At 42.5% G+C, this 22,817-nt stretch overlaps 1 protein-coding gene across 1 annotated transcript in view; it reads right to left on the bottom strand.

Annotated features, from left to right (window-relative positions):
* LOC142660342 (synaptotagmin-2-like) overlaps positions 1–18,059 on the bottom strand; it is an 83,154-nt gene extending 65,095 nt beyond the window's left edge. The window contains exons 1-2 of the mRNA XM_075836943.1: positions 17,973–18,059; positions 16,153–16,219 (exon numbers count right to left, since the gene is read on the bottom strand). The gene's annotated coding sequence lies outside the window, so the exon portion shown is untranslated. The remainder of the gene's footprint in view (positions 1–16,152; positions 16,220–17,972) is intronic.
* Positions 18,060–22,817: the final 4,758 nt, after the last annotated feature.

Genomic DNA, 22,817 nt, shown 5'->3' with positions numbered 1-22,817 from the left:
CCGGCGCTCCATTCATTTCTATGGAGCTGCCGACACAGACCCCGGAAGTCCAAGGTTTGTCATGGAGAACTTAGGGGGGACTTTCGGTCCCCCGTTCTCCTCATCGCTGCCAGCGATCACACATGTATCCCCTATCCTGTGGATAGGGGATACATGTCTTTATGTAGGAACAACCCCTTCAGTGGCGTCGCGCTGTAGCAGCCATAGCGGCTGCTAGCGGAGCCTGCGGCCATGGGAGGGGGCCGTGCCGGCGGGTGGCACGGGCCCCCTCATGCTGCAGGCCCTGTAGAAGTCGCTACGGCTGCTATAGCGGTAGTTACGCCACTTCGTATAGGTTTGTACGGCGTAAAACTACAGCTCCCAGCATGGCCGGAACAATGGTAAGGATATGCTGGGAGATGCGGTTTCACAAAAAAAATCCTATCACCATCATCTCGCTGCAGATCATACAGTGACTACATTACTGATTAGAGGCAGAATAAACATTTACATTAAGTAACTCACCGGTGACGTCTCAGATTCTAGTTCTTTTCTTCTCCCTCCGGTTCAGACATCTATGATGGATTTCTCCCGGCCATGACCCATTTCTGCAGTTTTCCGTTTAGATGTCTTCAGCTTCTCACTATTAAAACATTTCTGCACCTATAAACAAAGTTAAAATTCTCAACACATCTAAATATAACTGTCACAAACACACAACATGCCCCCTGTAGATAGTGACCTACATAGAAGCCCCTGTAGATAGTGCCCACATATGGACTCCAGAGCTGCAAGGCAATAGTGCTAACCACTGAGCCACCGTGCTGCCCTACATATAGCTTCCCCTATAGTTAGTGCTCCACGTATAGCCCACCTCTGTATATAGTGTCTCACATATAGCTCCCCCTGTATATAGTGTCCCACATATAGCCCACCCCTGTAGACTGTGCACTACATATAGCCACCCTGTTGCTAGTGCCCCACAGGTAACCCACCCCTGTATATAGTGTAACACATATAGACCCCCCTGTATATAGTGGCCCACATATAGACCCCCCTGTATATAGTGGCCCACATATGGACCCCCCCTGTATATAGTGGCCAACATATAGAGCCCCCTGTATATAATGGCCCACGTATAGAGCCCCCTGTATATAATGGCCCACACCCCCACATCTAGACCCCCCCTGTAGCTACTGCCCCACACATAGACCCCCTATATATAATAGCCCACATAAAGATGACCCCCCCCCCCACTATAGATAATGCCATTCACATTTTTATGAGGGAAAAAAAACAAAAACTTGACATACTCACATTCTCCGGTTCCCACGCTGTTCACTGGCGATGCAGACATGCTCTCTTCTGAGCATGTCTGCAGGAGCTGAACGAGCGTCCTCCAATGACGCTGATTGGCGGGGCAAAATGACTTGCCCCGCCAATCAGCACCTTCCAAGCATGGAAGCGGCGCGATGATGTCATCGCGCCGCTAGCCAATCAGTGTCATTGTAAGGCACTGGATGGTCAGGCACGGAACATGCCCGGCCATTCAGTGCTAATACATGTATTTGGCTGCCGCTAGCACTGGGGCCCCCTCCGGTGCTAGCGACACCTACAGGCATGAGAGGGCCTGTGTAAGGCTCGGTGTCGCGGGCCCCACAGTAGCGACGCTACCGCTGTAGTAGCCATAACGGCTGCTAGCGGCGCCACCGGGCCCCCTCAAGCCCCGGGCCCCGTAGCAGCCGCTACTGCTGCTACCGCGGTAGTTACGCCACTGTAGGTACTTATTAGGGTACAGAGAGAAGCGAGGGTTGAGCTCAGCTTGCTGTGTTAATGGGAGGAATGCCTCCATTCTTTAGTTAGTAACTCATTAACCCTCAGGAGTTTGAACATTGTAACTATAGGACAACATTTAGAATAGCTCACTTATATCAGTATTAGGGGGGATTCACACGAGCGTGTATTCGGTCCGTGCGGGCCGCGTGGTTTTCACGCGGCACGCATGGACCAATACAAGTCTATGGGGCAGTACAGACAGTCCGTGCTTTTTGCGCAGCGTTTGTCTGCTGCGCAAAAAGCGCGACAGGTTCAATAACTCTGCGTATTTCGCGCATCACGCACCCATTGAAGTCAATGGGTGCGTGAAAATCACGCGCACCACACGGAAGCACTTCCGTGGGACGAGCGTGATTCGCGCAACAGCAGTGAAAAGGATGAATGAAAACCGAAAAGCACCACGTGCTTTTCTGTTTCCGAACATCCAAACGGAGTGTCTTTGCGATGAGCGAAGCCGGACAAGCGTACCGAACTTCACCGGGTTCGGCCAAACTCGTTTTGGCCGATCCCGGCAAAAAAATTATCGGTACGCGACGTCAGGAGATAGTCACTGTCCATGGTGCTGAAAGAGTTAAACTGTTTCAGCACCATGGACAGTGACTTGCGATCCCAAAATACATTAACCTGTAAAAAAAAAACGAAGTTCTAACTTACCGATTACTCCTGTCTCCTTCCTGCAGTCCGACCTCCCGGGATGACACTTCAGTTCAAGTGACAGCTCCAGCCAATCACAGGCCAAGCACAGGCTGCAGCCAATCACAGGCTGCAGCGGTCACTTGGACTGCTGCGTCATCCAGGGAGGTGGGGCCCGATGTCAAGAGAGGCGCGTCACCAAGGACGCGTCACCAAGGACGCGTCACCAAGGCAACGGCCGGGAAGTTCTCGGTAAGTAGGAACTTTATCTTTTTTTTTTACAGGTTTTTCGCTGTTGTGTTCGGCATTCACTGTCGAGGGTGCTGAAAGATTTAGCTCTTTCAGCACCTTGGACAGTGACGGGCGTTGACAAGCCTCATCTCTATGATGCCGGCTGCGCGAAAATCATGCAGCCGCGCATCAGACACGCATGACACACGCAGCTGTCAAATGGTTTTTGCGCTCGCAAAACGCTGCGTTGTTTGCGCGCGCAAAAACGCAACGTTCGTGTGAATCTGCCCTTAATGGGAGGAATGCCTCCATTCTTAAACTAGCAATTTTTTAACCTCTGAGGTAACTCAAGCTCTGCAATTATAGGGCAATATTTAAAATAATTGCACCTCTGTATCAGTCTATGGTATAAATGGGATGGGAGGAATGCCTCCATTCACTATCTAGCAACTTATCAAATCCTTTTGGAGAGTGAAACTCTGTATGTATAGGGGATTACTTGAAATATTTATCCTCTGTTACCCTATTACCAATACCGTAAATATAGCAATAATTCAATAAGTGGCAGTCCATGAACACTTTTTAACTTACAATTGTTTTTTTTGTTTTTATAAAATTATTTCCACACAGTTATTGGGAGTAATTTTTTGGCTTGTGTGTTTACACAATCCTGTTGCTCAGGAAAATCATGATATAGTTACTCCCCCTGTGTGTTACAAGAGATCTATCCTAACCAAACAAATGCCTTAGTAGGGCACTGATGGCAGACCTGGAGGCCTTTAAGCCATGGTAACTGATCGGCAATATCGATGTTGACCGCGACATCTGAGGGGTTAAACGGCTGGGATCTGAGTTATTTCCGATCCCAGCCATTGCAGGCAAATGTTGTTTGAAACAAGCGGCACCCGCAGCGTATTAGCGGGCTCAGCTCTCGAACCCCCTAGCTATCCTGGGGTAGTGCACATCCAATGTAACTGCACATCGGATGTCACTAAGGGGTTAATCTTACAATTCTCCTCTTTACAGAAATATGCAGGTAGCTTAAACAAAACAAACAAAGCAGTTCTTCCTGCTCTCTGTATAGGGAGTTGCACCAGAAATGTCTTTAGATTTGTGACTTTGTTTTGTTTTTTAATCAGAAGAAGGGAATGTAAAGGACATGAGACTAAAAAAAACTACTAAATTAAGTGTATGGAGCAAAACACCATTAAAAAAGCCACACCCAGAGTATGCTGTATCGAAAAAAAACACCACAGACAACAAAGATACAAGTATATATATATATATATATATATATATATATATATATATATATATATATACACATATGCACGCACACACAACGAAGAAAAACAGCAGCACTCAATTCAGGAAGGAAATGTATATGTATCTGGGTGCCCAGCAGGTAGTCCCGATCCTTGGACTAAGTACAGATATGAATAAAGAAAGTCTTGCAGCACTCCAATAAGAAAAATCGTGAAGTTTATTCAGTCCACATCAAGCAAAGGTGCAACTTTTCTGTCCTACAATAGGACCTTTCTCAATGCTTGAGAAAGCATTGAGAAAGGTCCTATTGTAGGACAGAAACGTTGCACCTTTGCTTGATGTGGACTGAATAAACTTCACGATTTTTCTTATTGGAGCGCTGCAAGACTTTCTTTATTCATATATATATATATATATATATATATATATAAACAGCACATTTTTTGACTATGCTTGCTGACCCAAAGTCCACAGACTTTTGCTGCAGCATGCTAATGGGTTTAAACCCCATTCAATTACAGTGTACTGTACTTAGTTAAGAATTTTCAGTGTGGATTCTCACCTTTGACTGTGGCCTTAGTGCTCCCCCTGCACAGGTGATTGTTATCGGATTGTCTCATTCCCAGTCACAGCTTTCAGTACTGCAGTATCATTCTCAGAAATACCTGGTGGAGTTTACAGTTCTAATGTTTCTTACACTTTCAATGACATGTCTGCGAAGGAATGTTGTGATCGCATAGGCATATGCTTTATGTCCGCCCACAGATCTTGATGGCCAGGGAACACAGGATAGATAGAAAGTAGATTTATTGGGCAAGAATAGCTATAACTGGTAAGTTTAAACAGAGGAATATTGGCATAATATTACAACTATTTCTATTGGCAAAAAAAAGCCCATCTTAACTACTAACTAAAAGTAAATGTACCCCTTTCGACACCATTTTACAAAAATAATCTCAGTTTTAGGCCGGGCTCCCTTGGGCCCACCAGCAGAATTTATTCTGTAGGCTGCATCTATACAGATATTTCATTGTCTCATGTTTACTTAATAAAGGGGTTCTGTTTCCCCAAAATGCATTGTACCTGAAGAGACTCTTTTTTTATGTACATTTTATTATGATCTATTGTTTTAGACAATAAATTATATATTTTTTCCAAAAACGTGTTGGACTCGTGGAAGTATTGCGCCTGGATAGTGTCATTTTTTTCACAGTGGATCCCACCTGGTTCCCATTGTTTTTATCTACCTGCATTTACTCCCCGCGAGGTTGGCACCTAACGCCCTAGGGATTACCGCATCGGCAGGATCCTTCCTAACCAACTGGCTCCGCAATAGTGTTCTGCCTATCCATGCACATCCCCTAAAGGTGAGCCTCCTTTTACTATACCTAATAGAGAAAGCGAATGCTATCCTGACGTACTCACCCTATATAGTGCCTATTTGTTCTCTCCTTTCTTAAAGAGAACCTTTCACCTGCCCATACAAGTGCAGCATGTAATGGGCATGGCTGTACAAACCCTGGGGAACTTTAGATTTTTTTCCTATCTTCCTGCGTTATTTATATATTAGTGCCGTTATGTTTGGTGCCCAATATTTAAATAACCCTTTGAACTGTCAATGGGGCGTGTAATTGGCAATGGGTCGTGTAACATAGCTGTTACACTGTCCAATCAGCTACGGACTGTGTCACAGCAAGAGCTGGAGAGAGGAGAGCGTGTGCGCACGCGCAGCTCCGGCACCGCCACGGAACAGAAGAGGAGAAGTAGAATGTGAATTCTTCTTCTTCTGTTCCATGGCAGCAGGAGTATATTAGGGCAGCGGCATTGAAACTGTGCACACATGCGCGCGTGCACTCTCACTCTTCAGCTCCCAGCATACAAGGACAAGATCTTGTGATCTCTCGCGAGAGATCACACACACAGTCTTGTTCAGCTTGTCTGCCATGAGCTAGAGTGAGAGCTCCGAGCTGCGTGTGCGCCTGCTCACACACTCTCCTCTCTCCAGCTCTTGCTGTAGCACAGTCCGTAGCTGATTGGACAGTGTCACAGCGATGTTACACACCCTCTTGAAAATTACACGCCCCATTGACATCTAACGGCACCGATATCAAAATAACGGAGAAAGGTAGGGAATTTCTTTTTTTTTTTAAGTTCCCCAGGGTTTGTACAGCCCAGCCTATTGCATGCTGCACTCAGCTGTACATGTATGGGCAGGTGAACGGTTCTCTTTAACTGGCCTTTATACACATCAGAACAGGTGTATATCCACTTTAAATTGCATCATAATCTTTGTTGTTATCATTGCACTCACAGGACTTACTGTATCATCAATGAGGTCTAATAGGTTATTAATGAACCAACTCATAAGAAATAGAATATATTACCAAGTGAATGGCTCCAAAGTAAACTCCAAATGGGGTTGCTTTCAGATGGAATTTAAGGCTCATTATTGTGTCAAAGTCTTGGCCCACTGAAGGAACCCTAGATACTGTGGTGGGGCAGTCCAACCCTGCTTAACCGGTTCCCAACTGCTCACAGTAAATTCAAGTCGGTGCTTGCTGGGCCCTGTGCAACACCGACTTGAATTCACGGTGAGTGTTGATGGAGCGATCGGGTGTCTCAGAGTAGCGCTGAAACCCGGATCGCGCTGTTAATACCCGCCTCTGGTCCTCAGAGACATGATCGTGACCTGATTGGTTCCCGATCATGTGACATCGCAGGGAAAGTTTGTTGTAGCAACAAACTTTTCCAGGGATCGATTGCGGGTTTTAGCGTTGGTTGTCGTGGCAACCGGAGGCCATACAATGGCCTCTGGGTCTGCCATGCACGGAAGTCTATGAGAACCAGCCGGAGGCTGGTCCTCATAGGCTTCCTGTCAGTGTGACTCACAGCATCACGCTGACAGTTATAATACATTACACTACATAGGTAGTGTAATGTATTATAGCAGCTATCAGAGCTGCAGGTCTTCAAGTCGCCTAGTGGGACGAAAAAAACTAAAACGTTTTATAAAAAGGTGTAAAAATAAAAGTTAGAAGTTACAAAAACAAAAAGTGCTTTTCCCCCCTATAATAAGAATTTTATTATAGGAAAAAAGCTGAACACGTTAAAAAAAAAAAGTACACATATTTGGTATCACCGCGTTCGTAACGACCCAAACTATAGAACTATAATGTTATCTTTCCTGCACGGTGAACACCGCAAAACAAATAAGTAAAGAACATTGCCAGAATCACTATTTTTTTGGTCACCACCCCTCCAAAATATAGAATAAAAAATGATCAAAAAGTCGCATATACCCCAAAATAGTACCAATAAAAATTACAACCCGTCCCGCAAAAAACAAGCCCTTACACTTATTTTACTGAAAAATAAAAAAAAGTTATGGCTCTCAGAATATGGGGACACAAAAAATAAATAATTTTTAGAAAAAAGTGATTTTATTGAGCAAACGCTACAAAACATGAAAAAACTATATGTATATGGTATTTTCATAATCGTATCGACCCGGCGAATAAAGTAAAGTGTCATTTAAAGCGCACGGTAAATACTGTAAAAAAAAAAAAAAGAATAGAAAAACATTGTCAGAATTTAGGTTTTTTTGTCACCTTGCTTGCCAAAAAATTGAATAAAAAGTTCTAAAAAAAAAAAAAAAAAAAAAAAAATCGCATGTACCCCAAAATTCTACCAATGAAAACTGCAGATTGTCCTGCAACAAATAAGCCCTTACACAGCTCCATTGGCGAAAAAATAAAAAAGTTCTGACTCCCAGGATATAGCGACACAAATTGTGCAGAGCGTTCCAAAAGCGGATAAGATCAGGCACCAGTTATCCGTGCGACACCAGCCACATATCTATGAATTATTTTTTATTTACCACATTATTATACCTTCTTATTATGCCCTGATGTACACCGCACAGATTAAATATGCCCCCGCATTATAAGTGGCCTATCTTGTACATGATGTGATCGGCGCTGTAATGTAGATTACAGCAGTGTTTTTTATTTAGAAAAACAATAATTTTTGACGGAGTTATGGCCTATTTTAGCTTTATGCTAATGAGTTTCTTAATGGACAACTGGGCGTGTTTTACTTTTTGACCAAGTGGGCATTGTGGAGAGAAGTGTATGACGCTGACCAATCAGCGTCATACACTTCTCCCCATTCATTTACAAAGCGCATAGCAATATAGCTATATCGCTATGTGCAGCCACATAAACACACTATAACGTTACTCAAGTGAATATACATTACCTCCAGCCAGGACATAATGTGTATTCAGAATCCGGACACTTCTGTAGCGTCTGTGTGGTATTTACAGCAAGGCAAGCGTAATCTCATTAGCATAAAACTAAAATAGGTCATAACTCTGTCAAAAGTGATCGTTTTTCTAAATAAAAAACACTGCTGTAATTGCAGTGTATTGTACCAGCGATCTAATGATCACTGGTTCAAGTCCCCTACAGGGACTAAAAATGTGTCAAAAAAAAAAAGTTAAGAAAGTTATTATTAGTGAAAAAAAATATATATATTTAATGTCCAAAAAAAAAATATTAACAAAATTGGTATCGCTGCGTCCGTAAAAGTCTGAACTATTACAATATACCATTATTTAACGCGCACAGTGAACGCCGTAAAAAATAAAGTATTTAAAAACGCCAAAATCGCAGTTTTTATGTCAACTTAGCTTTTTTTTAAATAAAATTAATAAAAAGTGAAGTCTATGCTCCAAAAAACTGGTACCAATAAAAACTAAAGCTCATCCCGCAAAGAATAAGCCCTCACACTGCTCAACCGACCAAAAAATAAAAAAATTATGCCTCTCGGAATGGGGTCATTAGAAACTACAACTCCTCCCGCAAGAAATAAGCTCTCACACCGCTCTATTAATGGAAAAATAAAAAAAGTTATGGCTCTTGGAACGCGAGAGGGAAAAACTAAAATGGAAAAGCAAAAAATGGATCAGTCCTGAAAGGGTTAATTAATTTCTAATGAAAAAAAACATTTATGACCACATATGGGGTATTGCCATACTAGGGAGAAATTGCTTTACAAGCGTTTTGGTGCTGTAAAGGGAAGTGTTTTATACATTTATATCTATATACATGTGAGTGTAGATATATATAGATTTGTCCCTATTCATGTGTATGTTTAGGTATGTGGGTGGAGGCATAACATAGGATACCGTGTTTATACTGTACTACGTATAGTGTGAGTATACTCAATATATATTAACGTGTTATGTGTATTGGGGTATACTGATACTATACGGTGATCGGTTAATGTGTTCTGTTTAGTTTGGTGTATTTTATATGCAAGTGTGATTATTGTTAGTAATAAATATTACCCTTTATTTACTATACAATTGTATTTATTGTACGGTCTTATTCCCTTGAGTAGCCGCTAAAGCAATTAGATCGACGTTAGTATAAGGAAAAGGTAGGGGAACTAGGCATAACCCTAGTGACCCTGATTATAAAGGCGGTAGTAATAGTGGGCGACCAAGTAGGTGAAACCCAGCTATTATACCAGCCCTTGTACACACGTGGATGAGTGTGTAGTAAGAAAGTAAGCATATATATATATATATTATATTATATTTATATGTATATAGCCCTTTTACAGGTGCTTTTTCCTCCTTTATCCTTTGTGAAAATAAAAAAATACAACATTTTTGTGGAAAAAATGTTGATATTTATTTTCATGACCTAATTCTAATAAATACTGCAAAAGACCTATGGGGCTCCAAATGCTCACTATACACCCTGGAAAGATTAAAGATTCCTGGGGCGTAGTTTCCCAAATGTGGTCACTTTTGGGGTGTTTCCACTGTTTTGGTCCCTCGAGGCTTTGCAAATGCGACATGGCATCTGAAAACCATTTCAGATCAATTTAAAGCTCCAAAAGCCAAATAGCGCTCCTTCCCTTCTGAGTCCTGCTATGGGTCCAAACAGCCGTTTATTACTACATATGGGGTATTGCCGTAATCAGGAGAAATTGCTTTATAAATGTTGAGGTTCTTTTTCTCCTTTATTCCTTGTAAAAATTAAACATACTGTTAAGGAGGTACGGCCCAGTGGGTCCACAAACCCAATGTGACAGTGGGCGTGGCTTAGCGGTTGATGGCGCCAGTTGCAATTTGAAGGAGCTCCATTCAGAAAGTGGGACATAGCTGCTAAAAGCATATATCTACCTTCATAATCTGCCTCATCATGGGGAGGACGAATAAGGGGAAAGAACCAAAGAAGTTGACTGAGTTTTTTCAACCCCCTGAGACTTCCATGGATCAACATAGCCCGAGGCCTACACCGCACACAGTGGCCTCCTCTCCCACGCAGAGCGATAGCAGCAGAGAGTTTCCTGGAGCTCGGCAGCCTATATCCTCGCAGACTTTGTTGACTGAGGATGCCATAGCTCGCATGCTCACCTCCCTCCGTCGGTTATTGCAGAAGGACTTTCAACATATGCTGACCACACTGCAGGAGGATATTCAAGGTATAAGTGACCGCACAAATCACCTTGAAATTAAAATGGCGGAACTTACAGGCTCCCACAATGATCTCATCGATTTGGGCAGTGGTTTGGAGGAAGAGATCGAAAGACAAGCTCTCAAGATGGCGGATGCTGAAGAACGCTACCGCAGGAACAACGTCCGTTTGAGAGGTATTCCGGAGTCCATCACTAATGAGCATCTCTATTCATATGTGGCAGACATGGCTGTTGCTCCCTTACCTGACCTGTCCAATGTGGAGAAGGTTCTGGACCGCACGCATTGGTTACCTAAACCGAAATCAGTGGCATCTTTGGTCCCTAGGGACATAATTACTAGGTTTCACTTTTTCGCTTTTCTTAAGTGTTTTAAGCATCTGCCATCTATATCTGAGAGCTATAGGGATGTTTCTGTCTACGCGGATTTGTCTGCAGTTACCTTGGCAAAACGGAGGGAGTTTGCTGATTCCACTAGAGCCTTACAAGCCATATTCCTTACTGTTGGGGATTCCCGGTGAAGCTGATCGTTCATAAAGATGGAGTTCCACATGTGTTTACCTCTCCTTTGTGTGCACGAAAAATGGTAACTAAATGGAAGCGGTCTCCTTCTGCCTCTGGGAATCATATAGAGGTCGACTGTGGCACTGTTGTCCCTGACAAGCTGTTGGAGGAAGGGCAGTCTGTTGCAAAGAATTGATGGTGTGCACTCTCTACCTTATTTTATTTTTGACCTGGCAATCATTTTGGTTCTCTTTTAATATGGACACTATCCTGTTAAAACCTCTTGGTTGATATGTTTCTGCCATTGAAAGACCTCTTTGCGGACTTCCTTAAATAGACAATGCTTATTTCATTTGTCCCTAACTGATCTGCACACTTGTTTTCTGGGTCTTTTAATACGTTAACCCCCTCATGTATATTTTGTCTTGCAAGTTAGGTATTGCATTATTTGATACTCTGCTAATTATCAGGTCAATTTCCTGTACTTGCCTCTTTAGTCCACGTTTCTAAGACTTGGTAATGTTTTGTTTTATTTTCTATGTTTATTGATTTTATTTATTTTTGCAAATGGATTTATGCTAAGGAGTTGGGGATCTGCCATATTATTCTATACATCTTTGGGAGCTTTGAAGTTGGAATGTGTGATGGGTCATTAGGTTTCTCCTTACCACTGCATTATGGTACTGAAATTCTTATTGCTGAATGCTCATGGTCTAAATAGTTAATTCAAGCGCTCTAGTATGTGGAGGGAGGCATTACACTCTGGCTGCGATATTTTCTGTGCTCAGGAGACCCATTTTAAAAAGGATAGTATGCCTAAATGCTCCCACAAAACGTTTCCCTGTGTATTCTTAGCTTGTGGAGATCATAAGAAGGGTGGCATCTTGATCGCAGTCAGAGATATTTTGGCTTTCCAGGTTACTCATACTTATTCAGATCCCTTAGGGAGATATTTAATTTTAGTGTGTTGTATCAATAATAAGGTGTACATCTTGGTGGGTGCCTATGCTCCTAATACTAGACAAATTGCCTTCTTTAATAAGCTTTTAAAGGTAGTGAATAGATTGAAATTGGGCTCCTTAATAATGTGCGGGGACTTTAAAATACAGTTTTTTGCACACTTGGGTTGCTCTTCTGTATCACGGGCACAGAGACCTCAATTAATAAATAGACTTTAGGAGGAACATTTACATGATGCCTGGTGATATTTACATCCTGGAGAAAGAGATTACACTTTTTTTCCGCACTCCCACAGTATTACTTTGACCATTTCGGAGCAATTTAATTTTAGATATGTCAGGCCTTGGCGGATGAATACGGATTTGCTTAATATGCCTAAACACACACAAAACCTATCTATGGCCATTTCAGATTATTTTGAAATTAATAGCACACCTGGGGTGTCTGACTCTGTGATCTGGTGTTGTCATAAAGCAGTACTACGGGGTCAGTTTATAAAATTGGCTGCATATAAAAAAAAGAGAGAGGCAAAGAGACATTCCATCCTTTCTCAACTACAACATTTGGAGCAATTGAACAAACTGCATCCTGCATCGCAGGTGTCTGCACAAATTGCGGATCTTCACAGGCAACTACATTTACTTCTGTTGTATCAGTATGAGTTAGCCCTTAAAAAAAATGAAAGCACATTTTTATGTGGCTGGGGATAAGGCTGGAGCTACTCTTATGAGGTGAGTTAAGAAACATCTGGCCAGAGCCATGTTAGCGTACACAGACAATCCCACGAAGGGACGGGTATATAGTCCCTCTGATAACGCAGACGCTTTCGTAAAATACTATGAGCAGTTGTATAATTATCCTCTGATCCCTTAACTATCGAGCCAACTGAGGCAGGGATTGAAGCCTTTCTTGGAAAAATAGAATTGCCATGTCTAACGTCACAGGATAGGGAAAGGCTTAATACTCCAATCCAGGAGTCTGAAGTGGTTACAGCTATTAAATTACTAAAATCTTCAAAGGCCCCTGGCCCTGATGGCATGCCGTGTGAATATTACAAAACGTTCTGCGACTTGTTCTCAGGTCCTTTAACTAAACTCTTTAATGGTATAGTCCAAGGCGGCTCTTTCCCTAAGGAAATGTTGACTGCTACAATAGTGGTGTTACCTAAGCCTGGTAAACCACCAACTACTCCGGGTAATTTTTGGCCGATATCTTCACTGAACTGCGATTTGAAGATTTTTGCTAAAACTCTGGCTCGCCGACTTGATGGTTTGTTGCCAACCTAGATCGATTCTGATCAAATTGGATTTGTTAAAAAGAGGCAAGGTACACATGGTACAAGGAGGTTGCTTAACTTGCTTCATACAGCTCATGCTACGTCTACTCCTGCTATATTTCTATCATTGGATGCCGAAAAGGCCTTTGATAGGGTCCATTGGGGATTCCTGTCAAGGGCACTGACTAAATTTGGACTGACGGGTTGGATACATAGTGCCATTATGGCTATGTATACGTTTCCATCCGCGCAGGTACTGGTATCGGGAGTATTATCACAAGCTTTTAGTTTGACGAATGGTACGAGACAGGGATGCACGCTATCACCTTTGATATTTGTTCTTGTCATGGAACCGCTGGCATCCCTGCTTCGGCAAGATGCTTCATTATATGGTATCCAAATTGGGGTGATGGAACATAACAGTGAACTTTACGCGGACAATGTAATATTGATGCTTACCTCTCCTGTTGCCTCCCTCCCGAGGGTGAAAGATGTCCTTGACACCTATAGTGGAATTTCTTATAATAAAGTTAACCACAGTAAATCTTCCATGTTGCCATTAAATGTATCTGCTCATGAACGGTGGATCTTAGCCTTGTCAGTTCCCTTTGGCTGGGCAAACACTCATATAGTATATTTGGGGATTAAATTGACCTCTGATCCTATGGCTGTGGTCACCACTAACGTTGCAGACCTATTAGTGCATTTAAGAGCTAAAATTCAAATGACGTCGGATGTTTTTCTTTCTTGGGTGGGTAGAATTTATTTAGTGCGAATGTGGTTACTGCCGAAGATTCTGTACTATTTTAGGACCCTCCCATTGTTTATTTCAAAGGCCTTAATATCAGAAATACAGACCATCCTATTGAAATTTGTATGGGCGGGCAATAAAGCTAGAATTTCTAGGGGTTTGCTTCTTACCAGCACCTATATGGGGAGAATGGGGGTGCTGCATATTTATCATTATTATCTAGCGGCCTCGTTGACAGCTGTGAAGGGATGTTAAATGGATACAAATTGAATGTTTCTATGTGCCTTCACATGACCTCAGGTCTGTGCTGTTGGGGTTGGCACTGGGTTTGTCCCTTCCTAGGGAAGCCTTACCCACCACCAGACAGATGGGTCTGATATTTGCGAAGAGGGTTCGGGACTGTAAAATGTATTCGTGTTTTCTTAAGAATGTTCCGTTGAAATATTTAGGTGACTGGATCCTTAATTTGGATTTGTCTACATGGTACACCAATGGTATCCTTACCATCGCTGACTTGTTTCTGGCGAACACTATGTGTGCATTTACATATTTACAGCAGTGTTTCAACGTTCCTAAATCTCATTTCTATAAATACCTGCAGATAAGACACTTTCTTAACTCCACCCCTTTACATTCACTGTTGGAGCCTTCTTCCACAAGTAGGTTGCAATTATTCCTTGATACTCCCCCGTACACATCTTAAAGACCTTTCGGAGGCCTATTTTTCTGTAGCTACTCAGGGCCTTTCAGTTAAACTAGGGTATATGCTTAAAGAGGCTCTGTCACCAGATTTTGCAACCCCTATCTCCTATTGCAGCAGATCGGCGCTGCAATGTAGATAAGAGTAACGTTTTGGTTTTTTTAAAACGAGCATTTTTGGCCAAGTTATGACCATTTTTATATTTATGCAAATGAGGCTTTCTAAAGTACAACTGGGCGTGTTTAAAGTTAAAGTACAACTGGGCGTGTATTGTGTGTGTACATCTGGGCGTTTTTGCTTCTTTTACTAGCTGGGCGTTGTGAATAGAAGCATCAGCCACTTCTCTTCACAACGCCCAGCTTCTGGCAGTGCAGAGACACAGCGTGTTCTCGAGAGATCACGCTGTGACGTCACTCACTTCCTGCCCCAGGTCCTGCATCGTGTCGGACGAGCGAGGACACATCGGCACCAGAGGCTACATTTGATTCTGCAGCAGCATCGGCGTTTGCAGGTAAGTAGCTACATCGACTTACCTGCAAACGCCGATGCTGCTGCAGAATCAACTGTAGCCTCTGGTGCCGATGTGTCCTCGCTCGTCCAACACGATGCAGGACCTGGGGCAGGAAGTGAATGACGTCACAGCGTGATCTCTCGAGAACACGCTGTGTGTCTGCACTGCCAGAAGCTGGGCGTTGTGAAGAAAAGTGGATGATACTTCTATTCACAACGCCCAGCTAGTAAAAGAAGTAAAAACGCCCAGATGTACATACACAATACACGCCCACTTGTACATAATGTTAAACACACCCAGTTGTACTTTAGAAAGACTCATTTGCATAAATATAAAAATGGTCATAACTTGGCCAAAAATGCTTGTTTTTAAAAAAAAACAAAACGTTACTCTTATCTACATTGCAGCACCGATCTGCTGCAATAGGAGATAGGGGTTGCAAAATCTGGTGACAGAGCCTCTTTAAATTCAGAGAAATGCTAATTTTTGCTAATTTTTTCCAAACTGGTGTTTTTCACAAATAAATACTGAATTTAAATCGACCAAATTTTTCCACAAACATAAAGTGCGATATGTCACAAGAAAACAATCTCAGAATCGCTTGGATAGGTAAAAGCATTCTAAAGTTATTATCACATAAAATAACAGGTCAGATTTGAAATAAAATTTTTTATTTTTTTTGCTCAGAAAATCAATACAGCAGAAAAAGTATGACAACATCAATAAAATGTCAAATTTGAAAAAAATGGGGCTGTCCCTCAAGGCCAAAACAGGCTAGTCCTGAAGGGGTTAATCTACGTTAAAAGAGAAGTCATTTTGGAATGTTTTCATATTTCTCTATTGACAGTGAGTGATAGCCATAAAGTGCCTATAGTAAGAGACATACCTGCCGACATTTCGAAGACATACAGAAATCACCAAATTATTACACAATTTCAACATGTCAGAAAATTTGTTTTCACCAAGTCATCGCCTTTTTTTAATGAAAAGAGGGAAATGTGATGTCTACTACTTACAATGCTGGTGCTGTGGAGGTCTCATTGTATACTGATCGGCTGCATGTAGGCCACAAGCAGTATATATCTGTTTGGAGAGACACTGTACATTAAATAGAGCAATTTATTCAATATATACATTGTACAGATGCTCAGCATCATGGGAAGATTTAAAGGTGTTGCTAGTACTGGACACTGAGGTACGTACTCTGGGTCTCAAGGTGCTGATCACTACTGTCAAATAAACGGCATCCGAGACTTGCCTGCCCCTTAGAAAGGCCAATTTTTGGTGAGAATTTTAGCCACACTCTTAGGCCGCAAATACAATTGAATAGAAATTACAGCTGGAGCAATCTCCGTTTGCTCAACTTCAAGCTTCCTCCTTCTACTGCAGAACTATGGAACTGTATACACTTGATGTACCGCTGTATAATGTCTTCATACTGCAACATTTTATGGAGGTAATATTCCCGAGAAGCAATACAGGATGGCACAATTATTTTTCTCTCTGATTTCACATAAACCTTAGAGAATAACCTCTATGTAATTGGATGTATAAAGATATAAAGTGTGGGCCAGTGCAGATTTTACTGCAAATTTTCTGTCAATTTCGCCTCTTACAGCAAAGTGAAACACGGTGAAATAATCCAGAACTGATCCATGTCAGAGTAGATAAATCTCCAGCATGTTCTCAGTTATTTTCTGCACTGTGTGGGCGTGTGGTTTTCTACCACACTTACATGCATTGTACTAGATTTGTTGAGGATTTTTGCTGATGGATAAGCCACAAATACTCCACATGTGAATGTGGCCTAAAATGACAGATGAATCATGTAAAATTTTTCTTAGGCCTGGTTCGTAAACATACGTCCGGAGGAATCTCGACATATACTGTTCCTCCGACTTAAGCTAGCGACGTATCCCACTGTATAGGCATACAGAGAGATATGTGTACTGAATTTCCTGGCAGAGTGCTACTTGAGGTGTGCCTGGGGTAGCTCCTGACGTCACTGTGCATATTTGGACAGTGTTGTCAGAAGTTACAAAGCCGGAGTCCCCGGCCAAAGCATCGCAAGGAGTAATGTCAGGTACTTTCAACTACGGAGTCCTCGGCCAGAGCATCGGGAGCGCTCTGGCCGGGGATTCCAAGACTTGTGGAGCCCCTGAAATCACTGTCCATTTTGATGCTCTGGCTGGGGACGCCGAAGTTGAAACCCTTGACATCACTGTCCACATTTGGGGCCTTCCTAGGGTAGGACCGCTTCCTGATGCTCTTTTCAGGGACTCCGGGGCTGGGGAAGATCCCTGAGATATATGTTTAATGTATACAGTGGCATCCGTCACAAATAGGATGCCATTAAAAAAAAAAAGGGAGTATACTGCGTGGTATAAATTTTTTTGGTCAGGATCCCTCAGGATGGAATAGCGTAATCTACTACATTATTCCATCCCCCCCCAAAAAAAAAAAAGGTATACCAGCGTATTCCAGCCCAACAAAGGACAAAAGAAAACACTTTGGACCTCCATCAGGCTAATGGAGCCCTGTGGACACGTTTAGTGTGTACGTCAGGCCTTAATGTTGGCCACTTAACTTAGAAATGTCCAAAGTGCATTTTTGCCTGTTATTATTCTTACACATTATTAGTATAATAATTTATATAGGGACATATGCATGATTTTGTCAAAGGGAGATTCATGAACACATAAATCTGCACATGTGCATACTAACTAACCACATACATGCCACATCATGCCAGGCATAGTCAGTATACTAACCACAGACCCTCACAAGTGCTAGCCAGTGCCATTGTGTCAGCCACAGAGAGCCCATATAGACTCACCCTCTTACATCTCTGGCTTCTGTGCCACTCTCTTTCGTTTTTGAGGAAGTTACATATGAGCGGTCAATCAGATTGCCCACTGCTGAGGATTTCTGCCCTTAGTAATCTATTACGGATTACTTCAGCAGGAACAGAAGCAATGTAAACATGCAGAAGCACTCAGCTGTACCTGGTACAGTTCCAATAGCTCTGTGACACTTGTAATTCTTAAAAGGGCGATGTTTTAACCCTATGCACTCCCTCTCATAATAATCATGCTCTAGTGCTGCACAATGTGGAACAAAACACGATTAAGAAACTCAAAGCATTACATGCTGGTGTAGTGTCTGCACAGAGCTTTCTCTAATGATTTGTACTCTGGGAGGATACTGACAGTCTCCTATAAAGCCCTGCCAGAGACAAACGTACAAAGATGGCAGACCTGGGGGCCTTTATTAGTTCCCCAGGCTGCAATGCCAACCATCGGCTTGGGGCCGATGCAACGTCACAGGCCGTCCCCCTGTTTCTAACGGTTTAGATGCCCGGTCGCTTTTGACCGTGGCATCTAAGAGGTTAAATAAGTGGGATCCCGTTCGAGCAGGATTCCGCTCATTACACTGAAGTGTCGGCTGTTACACACAGCTGACACGCTCGTTCTATGGAGCAGGCTTAACCCGTGAGCCCGCTCCATACTCCCCTACCCGACCTCAGCGGATGTTGGTAAAGGGTTAACCCGTTAGTGACCACTCCATAGTGTTTTTACGTCAGTCACTAACGGGCTTTATTCTGATGCAATTCCCTTTCTACGGTGCTGCAGCGGAATAAGTAAACAGAGCAGGGAGCTGTCAAATCTCCCTGCTCTCAGCTGCCAGAGGTAGCTGAGGGCTGGGGGCGTCCCTGCTCGACCGGGTGAGATTGATATTAGTATCGATCTCACCCATTTAACCCTTCAGATGCGGTGATCAATAGCGAGCGCCGCATCTGAGTGGTTTTGGAGAGAGGAAGGGAGCTCCCTCTCATCCCACTGATAAAATCGCAGAGTGTCTGTGTCTCCGATGGTAGCCAGGAGCCTAATAAAGGCCCCCAGGTCTGCCTGTAGTGAATGCCTGCTAGGTCATGCCTCTGGCATGACCTAGCAGATGCTTGTCCGTTTTGCACGGACAGGCATAATACACTGCAATACAGAAGTATTGCAGTGTATTATAAATGTGATCGGATAATCGCATAGTGAAGTCCCCTAGTGGAACTAGTAAAAAAGAAAACAAAAAAAAGGTTTAATAAAAAGTGAAAAAAAAAGTGAAAAAAAAATAAAATGTGAAAAACCCCTTACAAACTGCTTTATTATTAAAAAACAAAATAAAGTTAAAAAGTTACACATATTTGGTATCGCCGCCTCCATAACGACCCCGACTATAAACGTATTACATCATTTAACCTGCACGGTGACCGTCGTAAAAAATAAAATAAAAATCCATGCAAAAATTGCGGCTTTCCGTGTATCCTGCCTTAAAAAATTTTTTTATAAAATGGTACCAATAAAAACTACAAGTCGTCCCGCAAAAGAAAAGCCCTCATACAATTGCATCGGCGAAAAAATAAAAAAGTTATGGAGACACAAAATATGGAGACACAAAAACAAATAATTTTGAAAAAAAAGTGTTTCACTGTGTAAAAGTAGTAAAACATACAAAAACGATACAAATTTGGTATCGTTGCAATTGCAACAACCCACTGAATAAAGTTATTGTGTTATTTATACCACATGGTAAACGGCGTAAATATAGGATGCAAAAAAGTGTGGCGAAATGGCAGGTTTTTTTTCTATTCCCCCCCAAAAAAAGTTAATAAAAGTTAATCAATAAATAATATGTACCCCGAAATGGTGCTATAAAAATTACAACTTGTCCCGCAAAAAACAAAACCTTATATAGCTATGTCGACGCAAAAATAAAAAAGTTATAGCTCTTGGAATGCGATGATGGAAAAACTTAAAAAATGGCTTGGTCATTAAGGTCTAATATAGGCTGGTCACTAAGGGGTTAAATATAAATTAGTGGGGTTGTTCCATGGGATTGTTTATCTGTACACAGAGTCACAAATATAGACATGCAGGATAACCTATTTCTTCATAATGGCTATCCCAGGGATCAGCACAAATATTAAGACATTGGAAAGTTGAAGCACTGGACATGCTGCAATGTGTTATGAACGTTAGGAAAAAACAAAAAAAACGCCATGACTGTCAGTAACCACAGAAAATGAAACAATTTACATCTAATGGGATTGCTCAATCCTTAAAGCCTACCTGACTTTTTTTTTAGGTGACTTTTAATTTTTTCTTTCTATAATTTATATTCCAATTTTAAAACAATACAGCAATATACAAACCAAAATAATATATACATCAACATGTCAATCCATTTATTTTTGTACTCGCAATCAAACTTCTCAATAGTAAATACGAATAAAATATTTATTTTTGGAGATCATATCTCTTTCTCAACTGTTCAAATATACAGGGAGTATCTCTGCCAAACAAATGATCCAGAGATTTAATCCCTGACTGCATCTATGGGAGAATTTTTAAATCTGAAATTTTTGGTGTAATAACTGCTAATTTGCAATTTTTTGCTTTAAATAGAGTTTATTTTCTCTTGACCACATTATCCTTTCACGCCTGCAACTCGTCCTGCGGTGACTGCAGCATGGGCCAGGCCTGTTGTGGGCAGATCGTGTACAGAACCAATAGGTCCCTAAACCTTTTCTGCCCACAGTATTCTTGTTCAATTTGTACCCATATCTGAGAAGGGAGTTCCTTCCACCACTTCCTAATGGTTTCTAATAAGGCAGCCATTTGATACAGATGAATATTGGGTACCCCCATATATCGCCTAGGCCTATTTGTAGGAGAATTTATTTTTAGGGCACTCTAGGTTATTTAAATGCAGAAATAAAATGTAATAATAAAGCCTTGAATAATATCAGATGGGGTATTGTGTCTAAAACATAAAGCAACTTGGGCAGAATATTAATATTAATAATACTTGTTCTTGCTACCCATGAAAGTTTATTTTCTGTATATTTTAGAAGTTGGTTCTTAATCTGCTTTTTGAACTGACACCAATTGACCCCTATGAATTTGTCTTTAGACAGGGCATTAAAAATCCCCAAGTATGAAAATCCTGAATCTGACCATATATAATTGAACTTTTCTACTAGCACCCTCTCACTTCCCTCTAATATGTGAATTTATAATAATTGACATTTCGAGTCAGGTTTATAAAAAGAGACCTCAGAAAACAGTCCTATCACCTTTTTCAAACAATCGATGTCATAGGTACTATACATGACACCAGCATGTCATCTGTATATAAAGTTATAGTGTGTTGTATACTCTATACCATAATTCCCTGAATGTCTTGGGATTCTCTGAGGACTTGGTCTAGTAATTCAATTAACAAATTAAATATCAATAGTGACAGGGGACAACCCTGCCGCGTTGAATTGAGAATTTCGAAGTTGTCTGATATGTGGCCTACACACCTGACCCTGGCTGTAGGGCCAGCATATAAAGGCACGATAGCCTGCAATAAAGTCCTAGCAAATCCACATTTATCTAGTGTCAGCCTCACGTACCCTCATTGTATTCTGCCGAATGCTTTTTTTAGCATCTAAGGAGAGACACACACTGGGGACACACAAAATGCAGGCCTCTTGAACCAAATCTACAATAAGACAGGTAACATCTCTGGTCTTGCTCTTTGGCATACAGCCAAATTGATCACCACTAATCAAATACCCTATTATTATTTTTATTGTGGCCACAATTACAAACGCAAAAATGTTTAAATCACTGTTTAGTAAAGAAATCAGCCCTATAATTAGATGGACCTTCCAAATCCTTCCCTTCCTTTAGGATAGTTATAATCACCGAGCGGGTTGGGTACTTTGGCCTCTTTGGGGTATTTTCCTGAAACCAGACCAATGACCTCACAAGTTCTGTAGCGGAGTCAGGGGCGTAACTAGGAAAGTCTGGGCCCCATAGCAAACTTTTGACTGGGGCCCCCCCTCCCCTGGGTATCACACAACCCCCCCCCCCCCTTGTAGATAGTGCCTTTTTTACAGCCCCTCCTGTAGATAACGCCATACTGTCCCCCCTGTAGATAACGTCATACAGCGCCCCCTGTAGATAACGCCATACAGCCCCCCCCTGTAGACTGTATGGCGTTATCTACAGGGGGGACAGTATGGCGTTATCTACAGGGGGAGCTGTATGGCGTTATCTACAGGGGGGCTGTGTGGCGTTATCTACAGGGGGGCTGTGTGGCGTTATCTACAGAGGGGGCTGTATGGTGTTATCTACAGGGGGGGTCTGTATGGCGTTCCCTCCAAAGGGTGGGCTGTGTGGCGTTATCTACAGGGGGGACGGTGTGGCGTTATCTACAGGGGGGCTGTGTGGCGTTATCTACAGGGGGGCTGTATGGCGTTATCTACAGGGGACTGTATGGCGTTATCTACAGGGGGACTGTATGGCATTCTCTACAGAGGGGGCTGTATGGCGCTAACGCCATACAGCCCCCACTGTAGAGAACGCCATACAGCCCCCCCTGTAGGGAATGCCATACAGCCCCCCCCCCTGTAGGGAACGCCATACAGCCCCCCCTGTAGGGAACGCCATACAGCCCCCCCCTGTAGGGAACGCCATACAGCCCCCCCCCTGTAGGGAACGCCATACAGCGCCCCCCCCCCCCGGCAGGGAAAGCCATACAGCGCCCCCCCTGCAGGGAACGCCATACAGCGCCTCCCCCTGCAGGGAACGCCATACAGCCCCCCCCTGCAGGGAACGCCATACAGCCCCCCCCTGCA

Source organism: Rhinoderma darwinii, chromosome 9 (assembly GCF_050947455.1).
Source record: "Rhinoderma darwinii isolate aRhiDar2 chromosome 9, aRhiDar2.hap1, whole genome shotgun sequence".
In the NCBI taxonomy this organism is placed as follows: domain Eukaryota; kingdom Metazoa; phylum Chordata; class Amphibia; order Anura; family Rhinodermatidae; genus Rhinoderma; species Rhinoderma darwinii.
Note: the sequence above shows the minus strand (reverse complement) of the source record. Positions and strands in the feature narration are given on the sequence as shown.